Source organism: Melospiza melodia, chromosome 1, assembly GCF_035770615.1.
Source record: "Melospiza melodia melodia isolate bMelMel2 chromosome 1, bMelMel2.pri, whole genome shotgun sequence".
NCBI lineage: Eukaryota > Metazoa > Chordata > Aves > Passeriformes > Passerellidae > Melospiza > Melospiza melodia.
The window spans coordinates 44422405-44438345 of record NC_086194.1 but is presented as its reverse complement, the minus strand read 5'-3'; the positions used below and the strand labels follow the sequence as shown (position 1 = coordinate 44438345).

Genomic DNA, 15941 nt, shown 5'->3' with positions numbered 1-15941 from the left:
TGTAGTCCTGCACCATCTACTCTAGAGGACTACCACTAGATTAAAATATGAATGCCAGTGATCCTCTAAGTGACCACAGAAGGCTTCTCTCACCCACGTCTTCCATAACTAACGTATCATACTAGTGGCTTGTCATAAAACTATTGTTGTTCCTTTAGGAATCATGACGTTTTACTGAAAGGCCATTCCTGGAAAAGCCTGCCTTAATAAGCTTAATAAGGCAAAGTGAGCTGCCCAGCCAAACCTTTTATTAAATCACACCAAAACTGCCTGAATTTATGCCATTGCAAAGACTGTTGGAAATTCCTAGCTGCCCTGGAAGCGTATGTACCAACCTCAGAGGAAAAACTCACACATCCTTGTTGATTCATACTAATGTCATTATTTACAATGACAGGATGCATTAAATCCTGCTTCAATTACCAGGCATAAAAGCACTTGTGGGTTGACATGTGGTCTTCCCTCAACAGCACTATAATGGGGCTGAGGTAAACCAGCCTGATGCAAACAGCATAATGTCTCCAGATGCCTGCATTCCTCTGCACACCCCCACCCACCTCCCACCACGTCTCCTACTCTTTTCCCTTTGTCATTTTCTCTTCTTCCCACCTTTCTGTTTAGCCCTCCCTCTCCTTTTGTGCTAGCAGAGGTTGGAGGGCAACTGGCTAGCAAAATGGATTTACTGAGCAAGACCTGGGACTCTCAGTGGACAAGGTGACCATAGACAAGGAGAATGCCCACATGACAAAGAAGGGACAGCAAAGAAGAGGAAGCCAAGCTCTTCTCAGGGGCTCACTGAAAGAACAAGATGCAACAGACACAACTGAAAACATAAGCAACTGCATTTAAACAGAAGAAAACTCAGTGTGAGATTGGTCCAACACACATGCAGGTGACCCAGAGAGGCACTGGAGTCTCCAACCCCAGAGACTAGAGACAGTGAAAACTCAGCTGCACACTGTCCTGCGCACCCCGCTCTAGATGTTTTGAGCAAAGGGTTGGCTACACAACATCCAGAGGTCCCTGCAACCTCAGCAGTTCTACGACCCTGTAAACAGAGCCCTGTTCCCAAATTTACTTAACTCTTTTTTTAAAACAGGTTCACCATAGCATGTTACTGACCTGGCCAAATTACAAAGTTGATCCTGAACAGTGGTACAAGGATCTCAGTTGAGTTCTCCACATTTCACAAATGGAACAGACTGATGCAAAAATTACTTTGAAAATGTACCCAGATATTAGAGATGCTTCTTACTCTAAGAATCATGCTGTTTCTTTTATTCTTCTCTTAGGAGAAAAGCTCCAGTGGTCACTGCTGCCTGCAGCAAGATCAGTAGTCCTACTTTCAGCATTTAATGCATTAGCCACTTGTAAAATTACTTTCATGTCTCCCCTTTATATCATGCTCCCAAATGGTGACTGCCAAGGCAATTTTTAGCAAATCTTTCCCTCAGCCTCCCATCACACTGAATAAAACCTGCTTTTCTGATGCAGAAGAATGAAGAGAAAGCATAGAGAATTCACTGCCATAATAACTAACAAGTTGGACCCTTACTCAGCTCCAGAGAGCTTTTCAAAGGAAAACGGGCAAGCATGCCAGCTCATACACATCTTTCAGAGAATGCTATCAGCAAACCAAAGATCACAATGAGTGTTTTACCTGTGGATTACATATATCATCATCAGTGGCAAGGATTACTCAGTACCAAGAAGAGATGTATCATGTTCTTGCCCAAAGAGATGGCTAAGTGCTCTGTATAATTCATTTCCTCCATCAGCCAGGAGCAAGAGATAGGTCATTTTTTCCTGCACCCATCACTCCTTATTTCAACAGTTACCACACTCCTGTTACTAATGATCTATTGGTAACACCTCTAACCTCACCATTCTGAGTCCTAGTATCTTAAACTCAAAGTCTGAAAAGCTTTATTTACAACAGACTACCAAGCAGATCCAAAGTTATAACCTGGGCTCACTCCTGTTTCTTTTGAAGAATAACTCAGCCTTCAGTCAGACAAGAGAGTTGACAAAGAAGCTTTCTCTTTGTGGATGTTAAGTTAAAAACTTAACAGAGATTTTCATTCTTCCTGTTTTGTATATTTACTGTGGCCAGGGCATGCCTCCAGATGAGTCACTTGTAGTTACCCCACAGTAACTGTGCCTAATGGTTTTCTTGAAATAATTCAGGGAATAACAAGATTTTTAGTTCACTTTAATTTCTACTGATTTTAAGCTTTCAATATCTTCAGTATCACAGTCATAAAATTGCTCCCTATTACTCAAAGAAGATCTGTCGTAGACACCATATTGTCTTTAGTTGTGCTCCACAACACAGCTGAGCTTTGGATGCAAAAACTTAGTACTTATTCATAAAAAATCATAGGTTGCTTATTAATTAATTTAGTATTTTAGTAAGCACAACCAGGCATACCTGTTCATATTTTGCTCAAGCAAGGATGTCACGGAACCAGTCAGGGAAAGTTTACTACACATATCCACTAACTCTGACAAGAATAAATAATTTGCAAGCACATACAATAGAATTTATTCAACCAATTGCTCCTATTTACCTGGCAATGGAATGCCATTGATACAATGAGCTAGACTGGAGCATGAGTTGGTTTTCATTGATCCAGCCAAGATCTGTGGCATGGCCACCAAGAGGTTCAGCTTAGCTGAACTCTTGCTTTGGGGGAGCTGCAGGCTGTGAAGAAATGTAATCTGTGCTGATTCAGCTTATCTGCTAAGCCAAAACTCAGCCCTGGCAAGCCCTCCAGTGGAAGGCAGCACCAGAGGAGATGCTACAGCACAAGCACTTAGGAATATTGCCCGCCGTTGCCAGGACAGGAAAGATTGCCCAGTGTTTTCAAACTTTTAGAGGCAGTGACAACACATAAAATTTCTTTAATGTATGCACAATATTGCAGATATGTCAGCAGTATATTGAAACATCCATTTTTTAACAGAAATAAAAGATTTTGCCAATAATAACCTTGTGTTTTGTTTTATTCTGCTGTTGTAACTGCAGATCTTGGGTGCAATCACATAATTGCATCTCTACCATTGTAACACCTGTAATTGGCTTCCCTCTTTCTTTAATCTCTCCAGTGGAAAGACAAAAGTGCAAACTATTCTACACCTGGCATTAGACGAGAGAACATCAGTTTACAAGGGTAGAGCAAATTCCATCAGTTCTAATAGGATTAAAGGTATTTCTGCAGTTTTCAAATCCTCAGAAATAACACATTTTTTTAAAAGGAGTAACTGGTGTTCACACAGTTGATTAGCATGGTCCACCACAATCAGAATAGCTGGTAAAAAAATTAGCAGAATAATTTCACTGCATCTGCATGAAATATTACTTTATGATTCTGACTTACAGTAAGTCTGGCATAAACGAGAGGGGAATAGGTCACTCTGGGACAACAGCAGAGCAGACAACAGCCAATTGCTTGCATGTACAGTTTTAGGTCTAGTTAAGTCTCTAGAATATCTTCAGACACAGTGTTACTGTTACTACACTATTATCTATCCCTACAAATTATCTGGTTAAAATCATTCTGCAAACATCAGAGCTTACTCTGATGAACTTAATATAGATTTGAACAGTTGCATCTGCCTTCCAGGGATAGTGCTGCAAAGCATTCATAGAAAATGTTTACTTAAATTTTCTTTTTCTTTTGAATTGCATTCCTTAATCTACTGATTAGCACACTTTCCCCTCTCCCCTCGTCCCCCCTCCAAAATAAAGGCCAGGTGTAAAATGTCACCCTCATTCATCAAAAGCATGTTCTCATTGCTGATTTACCTTCCCAGGCAGTCAAAGGGTCATTTTTAAACATTAAATTGTCAATAGGATAAAGATGAACCGATCCTACGTGCTTTAATTAGCGGCTTTTTCCACAGCAGCCTCTCCATATAAAGGACTCCCTCCCTCCACAGACCTTCAATGCCTGACTGCTTTCTGCAGTTAAGAGAGGTGAATTTTCTCTGATACAGTAGATATTTTGTAGTACTGCTGCACAAGCATGGCCATTTATTCATAGCACAGTTAAATTTCCTTCCCCATTTTTCCCATATAAGTCTGTTCAATCCTTAATTACTTATCCATAGTTGTTTTATCTCTGTTACAACCATCTCTGCAATCTGTGCTTTAAAACATTTTACTGAAACAGTCGTCTGGCCCCTCCTACTATATGAGATAAATATATGAAGGCTATGTCTAGTAAACTGCCTATCACTACTACAACAACAGGCTTTTTCTGTGGTTACACTTCTAGACATCTTTAAGAAAGGATGCAGTGCTCTACTTTAAATATAACATGCAAGCCACAGGCTCCCAGTTCATTTTGATATGGAGCAGTCTCGTGCCTTTGGCTGAATATTATCAATACACATCTCTGCTAACTGGTCGCGACAAGCACCTGGTCGTTCCTGCCTGGAAAACAAAAAAAAACCAAAAAAATCCTGCCTTCTACCCGAGATATGATGCTTTTCACGGAATGATAGATACTAATGTCACCTTCCCTGGCAGCTCCCACCCATTCGAAGAGAGTGGCAACAATCCACACGCTATTTTCACGACGTACCTACCCCTGAAACTGCTTATTCACATATAACCGAGTCCAGTTCGCCGCAGAAGGACAGCTACAACGCAACGCTCCTTAAACTATCAGCGCTGGCCACCAGGCTGCCGCCACTTCGGATCACCTCTCGTGAAACAAGAGCAAGAAGGCAAACCGAGGAGCGAACGCGTCTCACAAGAGGAGCCCCATCCCTCTCGCTCCGGAGCTGGTGCCGCCGAGCCGAAGCGAAGCGAAGCAAACCGCGCAGCCCCCGCCCCGGCGAGCAGGAGCCGGGCGCCGCTTCCCGCTGCCGCTCACCTCCCCTTGCGCTGCGGAGCGGGCGGCGGCGCTGCTGCTGCTGCTGCTGTCGCTGCTGCTGCCGGGCACCCTCCGCCGCCCGCTGCTGCCGCTGCCGCTGCTGCTGGCCCGGCGGCGGGCGGGGCTCCGCCGGCCCGGCCTCCCCGGGAAGGGTCCCTGGCTGCGGCAGGGCGGGGGAGGCGGCGGCCCCGCCGCGGGGCGCGGAGCGGCGGCGGGCGAGGCGCGGGCGGCGAATGTCAATGAGGAGCCGCGGCTGCGGCAGCGGCTGCCCGCGATGAGGGGCAGGGTCTTACCGGGGCTGGGTCTCACCGGGGCTGGGTCTTACCGGGGCTGGGTCTTACCGGGGCTGGGTCTTACCGGGATCTGGGAGGGGGCTTTAGCCGTGATTGCGCCAAGAGGGAAGCCCGGGGTTTAGGGGGGCCGGGCTGAGGAGGTTAAATGTACGGCAGGAGCTGTTGGCAGGAATACGGTGTGACAGCGAAATTACAGGTGGCTGCCACAGAGGTTCGCTCCACATGGCCCCTTCCGCCGCGAGCAGTGGGTTGTTTGACATTCTGGCAGTGTTTTACCACTCGTTTACATCGGGGCTCGTGGGCTGTCAGGGCAACTCTTACAGGTTTGAGCCTACCTGGAAGAGATCTCCAGAGGAAATTTGCTACTGATGAGTTAGGATTTATCCCGTAGGCAAGGGAACGTTCGTAGGGACGTTGGTGTGGCTGAGAACCTGAGCCTCAGAAGTGCAGATCTAGAAACAGTGGCAGCTCCCAGGTTTGTTCCAGTTCAATGTCTTACCCAACGTACTGCTGCTTCCTCAAAATTTTAAGCCGTCCTTCCTCTCCCCTCATTAGCCACAATCATTATTGGTTGGTATTTTTCTATATTAACCAATAGAGGGGAAAACCCTACCTTTTCTGGTTATCTCTTTTTGCCTTAGATTTGCTATTGCTATAAAACTATTATTAGCCAATGCAAACCTGCTACATCAGTCTTCTGATAGTGTAGGCTATCTTACTGTACTGATAGTGTACACTATCTTACTTAAAATAGTGTAGGCTATCTTACTTTTTATTTCTTATTACTTCCATGGAAATGTTGAGTGCATCAGGAATCTAGGATTTGAGAGTGTGAAGTGGTACACAGAGATTCTGGTGTACAGAACAATCACAGAATGGTTTGGGTTGGAAAGGACCTTTAAAGGTCCTTTAGTCCAACCTCCCTGCAGGGACAGCATCAAACAGATCAGGTTGGTCCAAGCTCTGTCCAACCTGACCTTGAATGTTACCAGGAATGGGGTGTCCAGCACCTGTCTGGGGAAGCTGTGTCGGGGTTTTACCACCCTCTGAACCTACCCTCTTTTTGATTAAAACCACTACACCTTGTCCTATCCCAACTGGCCCAATAAAAAACATCTTTCTTATAAGCCCCCTTTTAGACACTAAAAGGCTAAAACAAGATCTCCCCATCTGCCTGGTTCCTCAACACTTCATTCAACAAGCTTTACAATCTTTGTTGACTTCCTTCCAATTAAAGAAAGAGTTGCTGGTGGTGAAATATCACCAACACTGAAACTATGGATTATTCAGTGAGATTTTACTTTATCAGTGTAAAACCAACCACTGCTGTGTTTTTATGGCTTTCCTTTCTTATTTCTTCTTCTGCCCAACATTTCCTTCATTTGCTGCATGAATGGCTGAGTCCATGTCATACACCAACCACTAGCAACATCTGCAATTAGTTGTTTTCAATCACAGTACAAATATTAAATAAATAGGCTAAATATGCTAATGAAGCTGTAATAACAGAGTAACCAATTACTGACTAGGAAGTGTAAGATTTTTCACCTTCCTGTATGATGAGTGAATAGATATGAGGAGAGTTCCCCAGGCTGGCAGCCTCAATTATGTCTGCCAGTCTGTGGATACTCTGGTTCATGGTCAAAGAGAGAAGGAACACCAGTCTGCCTAATCTCGCTGCTGCCTTATACAGGCTAAAGTAACAGCCTGAAGTTAAATAGAGCCCTTTGCTGCAAACAGAGGGGGTTTGTTTGGCAGAATGTCCATCAACTCTGCTAAACTTTAAAAATTATTTTTTCTGTAAAAGCTTTTTCTTCCATAGTTGTTTAATATCATTCAGGAGGAAATTTCAGCTGCTATAAAAATGTTAGCCCAAGGTTCACGCAAACCACATATAGAAACCATATTTCAGAGAAATCACTTGTCTGCCTATGTTTTACATACTGAGGTTAACCATTTTAAGGTAGTTCATTTAACTAGCCAGCAATAGATATTTACAGGTTAAAAGATGTTTTCTGAAGACTAAAGTTCTGAAGTTCAGCCACTTCAGAGATCTATGCTTTGAAGAGAAGTTGTGACTTGTCTCTGGTCAAAAGCCAGCAAGCTCGGCTCCTTTGAGACACTGTAATTAATAAGTAATTATAAAGGACAAATGAAAAAGATTGGAAGTTCTTTCTCAATGGAACAAAATTATTTTTGATGTTATAACTATAGTTACAAGAAATTTTCAAAATCCTCATGGGACTGGTAAAAACATATGACATTATTCATCTTCTACCTAATGAAAATTTTAAAAAAATGTGTCAAACAAAAATGAAAGTAAATCTTTAGTGTATAGAGAATCCAAATTGAACTGGTTTAGATAAAAAGTAAAATTTATCTTTGCAAAATGAATGGAAGTTTTAAAATGAGATGAACAAGGAAGAATCTATACAAGAATTCTTCATCCTTGAAGGATTCCTTAGGACTCAAGAGAACTGAAGCCTGGTAGATGCCCATCAGCTTCAAAGGGTCAGGATGAGGTGCACAAGAAACATGGAGCTGTCAACTCAGAGCTGCAGCCAGAGGAGCCCCAGATGAGTCCTCTGACCATATCCATTTCTTCTCTCTCAGGTCAATCTCATGGTGGGTAACCAACACCCAGCAGGAGCTGAGAGATTTGCAGGTTTTAAAAATGAATCCATCTGTAACTGAAAGGAAAAAGTATACACAACCTATTACACAGTATTTTTCCACCCCCTTCTAATTCTAGAAGGACTGTAATTATTCCCAGTTGTAGAAGCTGTACAGTAGTAATCCCTCTCCTCCTACATGCTTCATTTACAACTTGAGAGCTAACAGCATAATAAATTTTTAATAAATTATACTAAAATATTGTGGCACTGCTCTAAAAATAAAACCTGGAGATGAGTTGTTAAGAATATGTTCCTTAAATGCATAAAACGATCCCTGAAATATGCAGGACTTTTTACAAAAATGTCTTGGCTTATAAACATCTGTGATCATAAATACTTCTCAGAAAAGCACTGGCAGCAAATCTGTAGTATTTGAGTCACTTTTTTAAAAGGAGAAAGCTTTTTCCTTTTTACTATTAATCTCTTTTCCTTTCATCTCAAATTTAATTCATCTCTAGGTCTTTACAAAGTCATGAAATTATGCATGTGCTAAGAACGATGAGTTAGAATGAAAGAAGGAAGGCCCTCACAAAGATTCAATAAAAGTAATGATAAAAATACTAGGAAGAGTAAGGAAAATATTGGAGTTTCATTCATTCAGGACCACAACATTGACCTGAGCCATTTTAGCAGGTTTTAAAAATAATGTTTCTAATATGCATCCACTGGATTAATTTTGATTGTGAATTCAGATAACAGCAGGCAGTGAAGTGTTCTTTTACTACTGTAATTTTGTATTTATGCTTACGCTTAACATTGGGTCCCTGAGTACATGGTAAAATATTTAATTACATAGTCTGGTTTCCAGGCATCCTAAATGTCTACCTACCTATAGAAGCTATAAATACCTAGCAGCTCTAGGACTGAGCACTGTTTTATTAAATGTTTATATATAGTCCTGGAAATCCAAGGTTAATCCTACAGACTTCAAAAACCTTAAATTTCATATCTGAGGTTTTCTATCCTCTTTTGTTTCTCAGAAGCATCTCAGCTCCCTAGAATTTGTAAAGAGAGAGGAAAGGACTGAAGAAGGAAAAGTTGATCAGCTATGATTGCCAAAGGGACTTACACATAAGGCATGCTCATATATTGAATGGTTTTAGGAAAGTGCTCGGAGATTTTGGTTTGATGCATATTGATTAAGATGGGCTCTCAAAAAGGCAGCTGTTACTAGGGGAAAGTTGTTCTTGTGCTGGTTGCATAAGCATAACAGAAGTCTCCAAGCAGTTAATTAAGCAAGATGGAGAAGAAGCAATATATTAAAAATACAAAATCTTCAACAAAACAAAAAAAAAAACTACTAATGCTTCAAAAGTTCTCCTAGAGGGAAGGAAAAGCCTTAGGGTTTATAGGAGAATTCAAAAGACTTTGAGAGTACTTTTCATTGAGTAGGGTTGTAGCTATTCAGAGATTTTGCAAAAGAGCATGGAGTATACCACTGAAAAGAGTAAACTAAAATATAACATTTTCAAAGCTTGCCACAATTAATTTAGGTCTGTATCTAAATGTTACATATCAGGCTTTGGAATGGCGATGCTTCTCTTGTAAATGTGCTGAATAGACTATTCAAAACCAGAGGTGTTGAGGATGTGTGTATACCTCACCCATACCTTAATGAAACACTTCTTTGAGGAAGAGCACTGGTAGCTGAAAGTAAACTTAGGGTTATTTGGTTTGTTTGGTTCAGCACAAAGAGAATAATTCACAAAGGGAAAAGAAATTTTAAAAACATGTCAACAAAGAAAACTAGTTTAAAGTAGCTCTCACCCATAAAGAATTCCTAGTGCTGCTAAGCAATCACTGCTGGTGGGAGCTGTGTTTCTGAAAGGTCACCACACCAAACCAGAACAGTGGAGGCTTAAGTTCCATTTTGCCATGTGTCTATCAGAGTCAGTATTAACAACAGGGGCACAGCAGGGAAGAAGCTGAGGCAATCTGGACAGCAGGTGACCAAAAAGACCTCCCCCCACAGCATAACTAAGTCTCTTCAACAAGCCACATATCTTCATATGTCCCATAAACTCCAGGGATTTGTTGTTGATGACTTTCATTTCAGGTGTTTCCCTAGTTTATGTCTGTATGGTCAACAGAAACCTTCCACCGCCAGCTTTAGACTGGGGTTTGATATGTTCTTCCAGCAAAGACTGCAGGTGATGCACATCCCATGGAAACTTAGTGTGGAAATTAAGTTATTCTTCTATGCCCAGCTCTTGGGAAAAAAAAAATACATATAATTTTAGTGACATGAGTAAAAGGCTAAATAAAACTAAAACTAAAACTAAAACTAAAAGCAACTGACTAAAAGCAACTGCAGGAAAAGATGAAAGAATATGAAAATTTAAAAAAAATTGTAAGATTATTTTCCTATCTGTTGCGAAATGCTCTTAACTAAGTACTTAATCCTGCTGTTCGGTTTTAATAAACTGGTATTAAGGACATTGCTATTGTGTCAGCATTGTGATAAAAAAATTCAGGTGGCCTTTCCACACATCATCACCAAAACACCAAAAAGATTTGGCTTGCTATTTTCTTAATAAACAACAGAAAAGATACAAATTTTCCATGTATTTAGAACCTCCCTCCTGTTCAGAAACTAAATTCATTGCTTCATTATAATTAGGACCTTTACAGATTTCTTTATGATTGCTAATTACTTTTTAATCTCCCTGGCAATAAATAGATTTTCTAACTTAATTGATTTCACTCACAAGGACTAACAGATTACCCAAGATTGTGCTCACCATCTGTCATGCAAACACAGGTAAAGTAACATTTTCCTTGCTTTTTCTTCCTAAATTGCATCTTTTTTCCTATGGAGTTGTTGTGTCCAGATTTATAGTATCACCAGGAGTTTTTGGTTGGATGCATTTGTTTGTAAAATAACTTTCAAGAAGCAGAAATTATATATACAGTGAGGACTTTAAATAAGTTGCAAAGGGTTATATTAAACTAAAAGTTCCCCTGAAAAGACAGTGTAATTCTTACACCTAAATGTAAAAATCTCTAAAACTACAATCATGTTCCAATTAGCAAGGTGTTGGATTAATTCATTATTACAGTTCTCCAAATTGAGAAGACTAAAATAAGATGAGCTATTTGTCTTCTTCTGACATTCTTCTGTGCATTCCAGGAGAGGAGGACTAGATAATGAATAGAAAATTCATGTTTCCAACCTCAAGGGTTGGGACACTTTATACTGAAAATTAATTGTCACATAACTTACAAGTCTAGGAAGTGAGACTTCAGAAACAGATGTCTGATTAAAATTGTTTGCACTGTCCCCGATCCAATTAGAAAGCTATCCCTCTGCCATGATGGCACTGTTATTTCTGGGTTTTATGAAAATACAACCATGTAGAACCTACTGGATCTCTTCTTTACAGCTGGATGAAGGTATTTGAACAACTGCATTACCAAAAAGTTTTATAAGTCTTTTTCAGGGGGTATTAAACCAGCCATGTAAACATTAGCATTTTGTAGAGATTTTTAAGTGCATTTGGTCACAAAACATACTGCTGGAATTTGATTCAGTGGTGCATTATTTGTCTGATGGTGTGACTCCTAGAAATGCCCCAGTCAGTGCAGCTTTCCAGATGGGTTCCACAACAGCTTCCATGCTCTGACAACAGTATTTTTTATCACTCTTTTGAGAAAAAAGAAAAAAAAAAGATATTTTGTCTAAATATGGCTTCCAATGAAAGTGTGAAAATATTTCAGCCAAATAGAAGATAGGACCAAGGTATCTGCCTTTTGTTTATTATTAAAATAAATGTGAAACATTGACAAAACAAATAAAATAAGACTGTTTTCTGTGAAAGAAAAAAGACTAAAAATATGTTTTACATGGACAACTGGAAGGTGAAGTCTGTTCTAGTATATTGATTTCTTTTGATGGTTTTTATTCAGAGTGTGATATTTTTGTTTACTTGACAGGCAGGAAAAATAAAATCATTTCTAGAGAATGCTCTCCTTTCTTTTAGTACATTCCAGGGCAAAAAAACCTCTCTGTTTTCCACCCACCTTGCCATCCTCCTTTTGCCTACCATTTCTACCATTTGTTGCTTTCATCACAGTTTGCAAAAGGTTCTCAGCCATTTTCACAGGGTCAACCTTCTAAACAATCTCTGCTCATCAGTTTCTTCAGGATTCAGGTGTTTGGCTCTTCCTAAATTCTGGAAAGACCAGTCTGTAGCTTTGCAACACAAATCTCCAAATTCCACATTTGCCATATCATTCTGATGATATTCTTTGGATATTTATCTCATAATGTGTATGAATTAGCTATATTAATCAACTTTGACATTAATTGTCAGACACAGCACTACGATTGGAGAGGTGAATCTCAAAGAGTCTCAACCATTCCCTGGTTTCCCGTTGGGGAGAGTGCTGGGCTCAGGTGATGCACTATCAGGACATTCCTCAGGGACTCATAATAGCCCTCCCACTGTCAACCAGATGCAGCCACAGACTGACAGGTCTGAAGATGTCTGTCTGTAAGCAGGTCTTAAGTCTGTTGGCAAGCTCAATCACTTCTGAACATCCATCAAAGAAAGCACACCATCCACTTTGTCTAGATTTTAAAACAATTACAAGTTACTCAGTGCAGGTAGCACAATTGCTGATATTTGCGTGGATCATGTAGGGATTTCCCTGGAAAGGATGGGTCAGCAAACATTTTGGCTTCTTACTTATGTTCAGTAAAAATGAGGGTCCCAAATGTGGGGGAATTTCTTCATGTGTCACACTTCAAGGTGTTTGGCTGAACACTCTGAAATGAATTGGTGAATTGGTCAACACTCTGAAATGAACAGTATCCAATGCATTGTTATGCCAACAGGCCAATCCTTAGAAAGAAAATAGGTGTATTTCAGCTGTGAATTTTGTAGTAATTCACCCAGCCCTGTGGTAGCAGTGTAAGGAATCAGGCTGGTAGCTGCTGAGCTAGGACTGATAGTAACAGGGATTCTTTCACCTGAAGCAACCAGCCTAAGGGGATTTGGAGATCTCTCACTAGGGCTATCATGCCATGCCTTGAATTAACAGACAGCAAACTATGTCTGAGTGTGAACGTGCATATGTGTGCAGTAGTAAATAAATGTGATTTGCAGCTCAATTCCAACACAGCTCCCATGTCCTCCTTCATCAGTGTTTCCAAATAAATGGTTTTATCATCATTAGCATCAAGCTTTTTAGCTCAAAAGCAAAGAAGTTTTCTTAAGCCATTGAAGAATTTACATTTCTTCCATCGGTCCTGTAACTTCCTTACTGTAGATGGAAAATAGAGGCTTCCAATCTCTGTGTCTGGTTCTGGTTGCTTAATCCAACCTTGTTATAACCCTCTAGCAACTCACGGTCCAACGCACATCAACCAAGATGATCCTAATGGTTTTACAGGCCCGTGGCCATATTCTGAGACTTTGAAGTTAATAATTTTGCTTGAATAAAGAGTTCTAAAATGTTCAAGCTTTTGGTAAAGAACTGCAGACACAGGAACAAAAAATACAGTGTTCCCTGCATACCCCTTTTTCTCTTCAAGACAAAGTGGAAATATTTGCCTCATTCTTTTCTCTTCCTGTGCAAGTATCTGCAGTTTCACAGCATTTACATCATTAAAAATTCTCCTCTAAGGCAAAAGTTGTAGAGCCAACTCAACGGGGCTCATTTTCAAGTCAATGAGTTTCTATTTGAACAGTCAAGGCATACAAGTTAAGATAGTGGAATAAGAAAGCAATAATCTAGTAATAATGAAGTGGGAAGAAGTGTGAGTACTTATTAAGCCTTGCTCCCTCAGGACTCAAAATTACGTCCAAGTTTTCAAATGTGCTGATCTTCAACTTAAGTCAAGTACATGTAATGGAGCAGAGAAAATTGTAACAGATTTACAATATTAACAGTTTACTGAATTTTGCACTTCTGTGAGTAGTACCTCAGTCTGTAATTTATTTTTCTTAAGCTGCCCTTCACAGATAAAATTAGTTAGAGAAAATATAAAGGCAACTCTGTATTCAGTCAAAAAGAATGACTATGTTTTAGTGCTGTTCTTTTTTCAATTGTTTTTTTTTAGTGGAGGACCATGAGTAGTTTTTTCCCACAACAGTTATTGTAGGAATGATGAAAGGAAAAAATGAGAAATTAACAGAAAACAAAGGGAATTTTTAAAACTAATATAATTTTCCTGGAATTTTAGCACTCATGCAATATATGTTTGAGTTCAAACAAACATTTAAATTTCTCTTTCTCTGTCTGAATTTTTTTTGGGAGACACTGACCACATTTCAGCTTTGATGTAACCATTTTTATCCTAGACAACTTACAACTTCAATTATTTAGTACCTGTGTCAGACAGCTAAATCTTCAGAGTTATTCTCCTTCAATAAGAAATCTCTAAAATCATTCTTCCTCTACCCCTCCAGCATCATCACAGACTCAAGTCAAACTTCAGCCAATCCATAATCAACTTCTCCCAGCCAGTGGTTTTATTTATTTGGTGCCTTTTGATTTATAATGCCATTCAGTGTGGCATCAGGCTCATCTCAGCCCTATTCAACCTTCACCAATGTCTTGCTAGGCACTTGCTTATTTATCTCCTCCAGGAAATGCTTTACCTAATGGAGAGTTGAAATTCTCCATTTCTCAAAGTAAGCAGTGAAGGAATCTGTTTTTCTTTGTCAGCTGCATGCACATAGTAATTTACACATATATATATTTTCATTGCTCACTATGGGTTTTTCGAACCACAAAAGTTTCTCTGTCTGTCAGGAAAAGTTTGTGTTCTTACATTATATATATTAATATCAGCTTTGACTCCATCAATATTAAAGCAAACTAGAACTGATTCTCCTCTTTCATCTTGATTTTTATTTCCTTTCTGTCCTAACCATGGCAAGAAAGATCGTATGGGGAACACAATACACCCAGGCAAAAGAAAATATAGCCTAAAGAGACAAACTTGGTTAAAAGTCTGCCTGAACAACACCAGAAATTAGTAAAAGAAAATTGAAAAATTAAATACATAGTCATGGTTTACATAATGCTGACCTACCAGTATTTTTATACTTCAATTGCTGCTGCTGGCTCTCTCATCCTTTTGCACATTTGCAGTGGCATCACAAGACCTCTGGCAGTGGTACTGTCCAGCTGACGTCAATATAAACCCTGCTGTTGACTCCAAGGATAAAGAACTTTGTTTAAGATGCAAGTCAGGATTTTGCTCTTGAAACAATGTATTTTTTGCTAGCTTCAAATGTGGTTTTACCTTCTCTTTACCTGTTGCTTTCTTCCTATCTTGTTCAGTTGAATGACTAAAAATAATTACCAGGTTATAAATAACTAATGCCCCTGAATACAAGGGGAAATGAAAAGAAAATGGAGACATATTTTGCATTAGTTTAACACCTGTTCAGGATAATCTTCTCCAGAGTGTAATTGTAATTGGTCAACTTTGTGACTGAAGGTTAGGAAAGACATAAGAATTAAAAGCAAGGGAAATAACCTACATCTCACTTTGAAATGAAATCTGTTTGCCTGACACAAACAGTATTGGTTAATAACTTTATAGCAGACATACAAATAGTAAGGGGATATTTTTGTCCATAATGTGAAAAAATTAAAGAGAACTGAGCAATGAAGGTCTAAGGAAATACTAAAAATAGCAGGAAACTGCGCCAGTTGGTCATGGGACCAACAAAAGTGCTAAATGTTGTACAGAAAGAGTAAGAAATAATTCCTTTAGAAGATGCAAATTCCCAAATGTTTTGTAAGGTATCAGACTTTTTTTGTCTGGAAGGACATTATGCCCTTGCAAAAACCACTGTGTGTTTGTGTAGTGGTTTTGGTACTGGCTTTGAAGCAGACAGTTTCCTCCTGCAGAATTAATTTTCTTTGCATTTTGTTTAAAACCAAATTTTACTTTCAAGAGTGTTTTCCAAAACAGCAAATGATTGTGAAATATTAAAGACATGAATTTTTGTGTATAGTCAATTTTAATGAAGAAGAAGTTGCTTAAGAAAATACACCTAGAGTATGGTCTAACAATGCTTATTCATTTTCATCAAATACCCTTGATTACAAAAAAAAATAGATAGGGCACA

General features: G+C 39.5%; 1 protein-coding gene across 3 annotated transcripts in view; it reads right to left on the bottom strand.

Annotated features, from left to right (window-relative positions):
* TMEM108 (transmembrane protein 108) overlaps positions 1-4925 on the bottom strand; it is a 163475-nt gene extending 158550 nt beyond the window's left edge. Inside the window, exon 1 of one of the 3 annotated variants that reach the window (XM_063155912.1) lies at positions 4884-4925. The gene's annotated coding sequence lies outside the window, so the exon portion shown is untranslated. Of the gene's footprint in view, positions 1-4589; positions 4845-4883 lie in introns of those variants that run through there. The other 2 variants (XM_063155907.1, XM_063155901.1) reach the window with 2 other exon arrangements.
* Positions 4926-15941: the final 11016 nt, after the last annotated feature.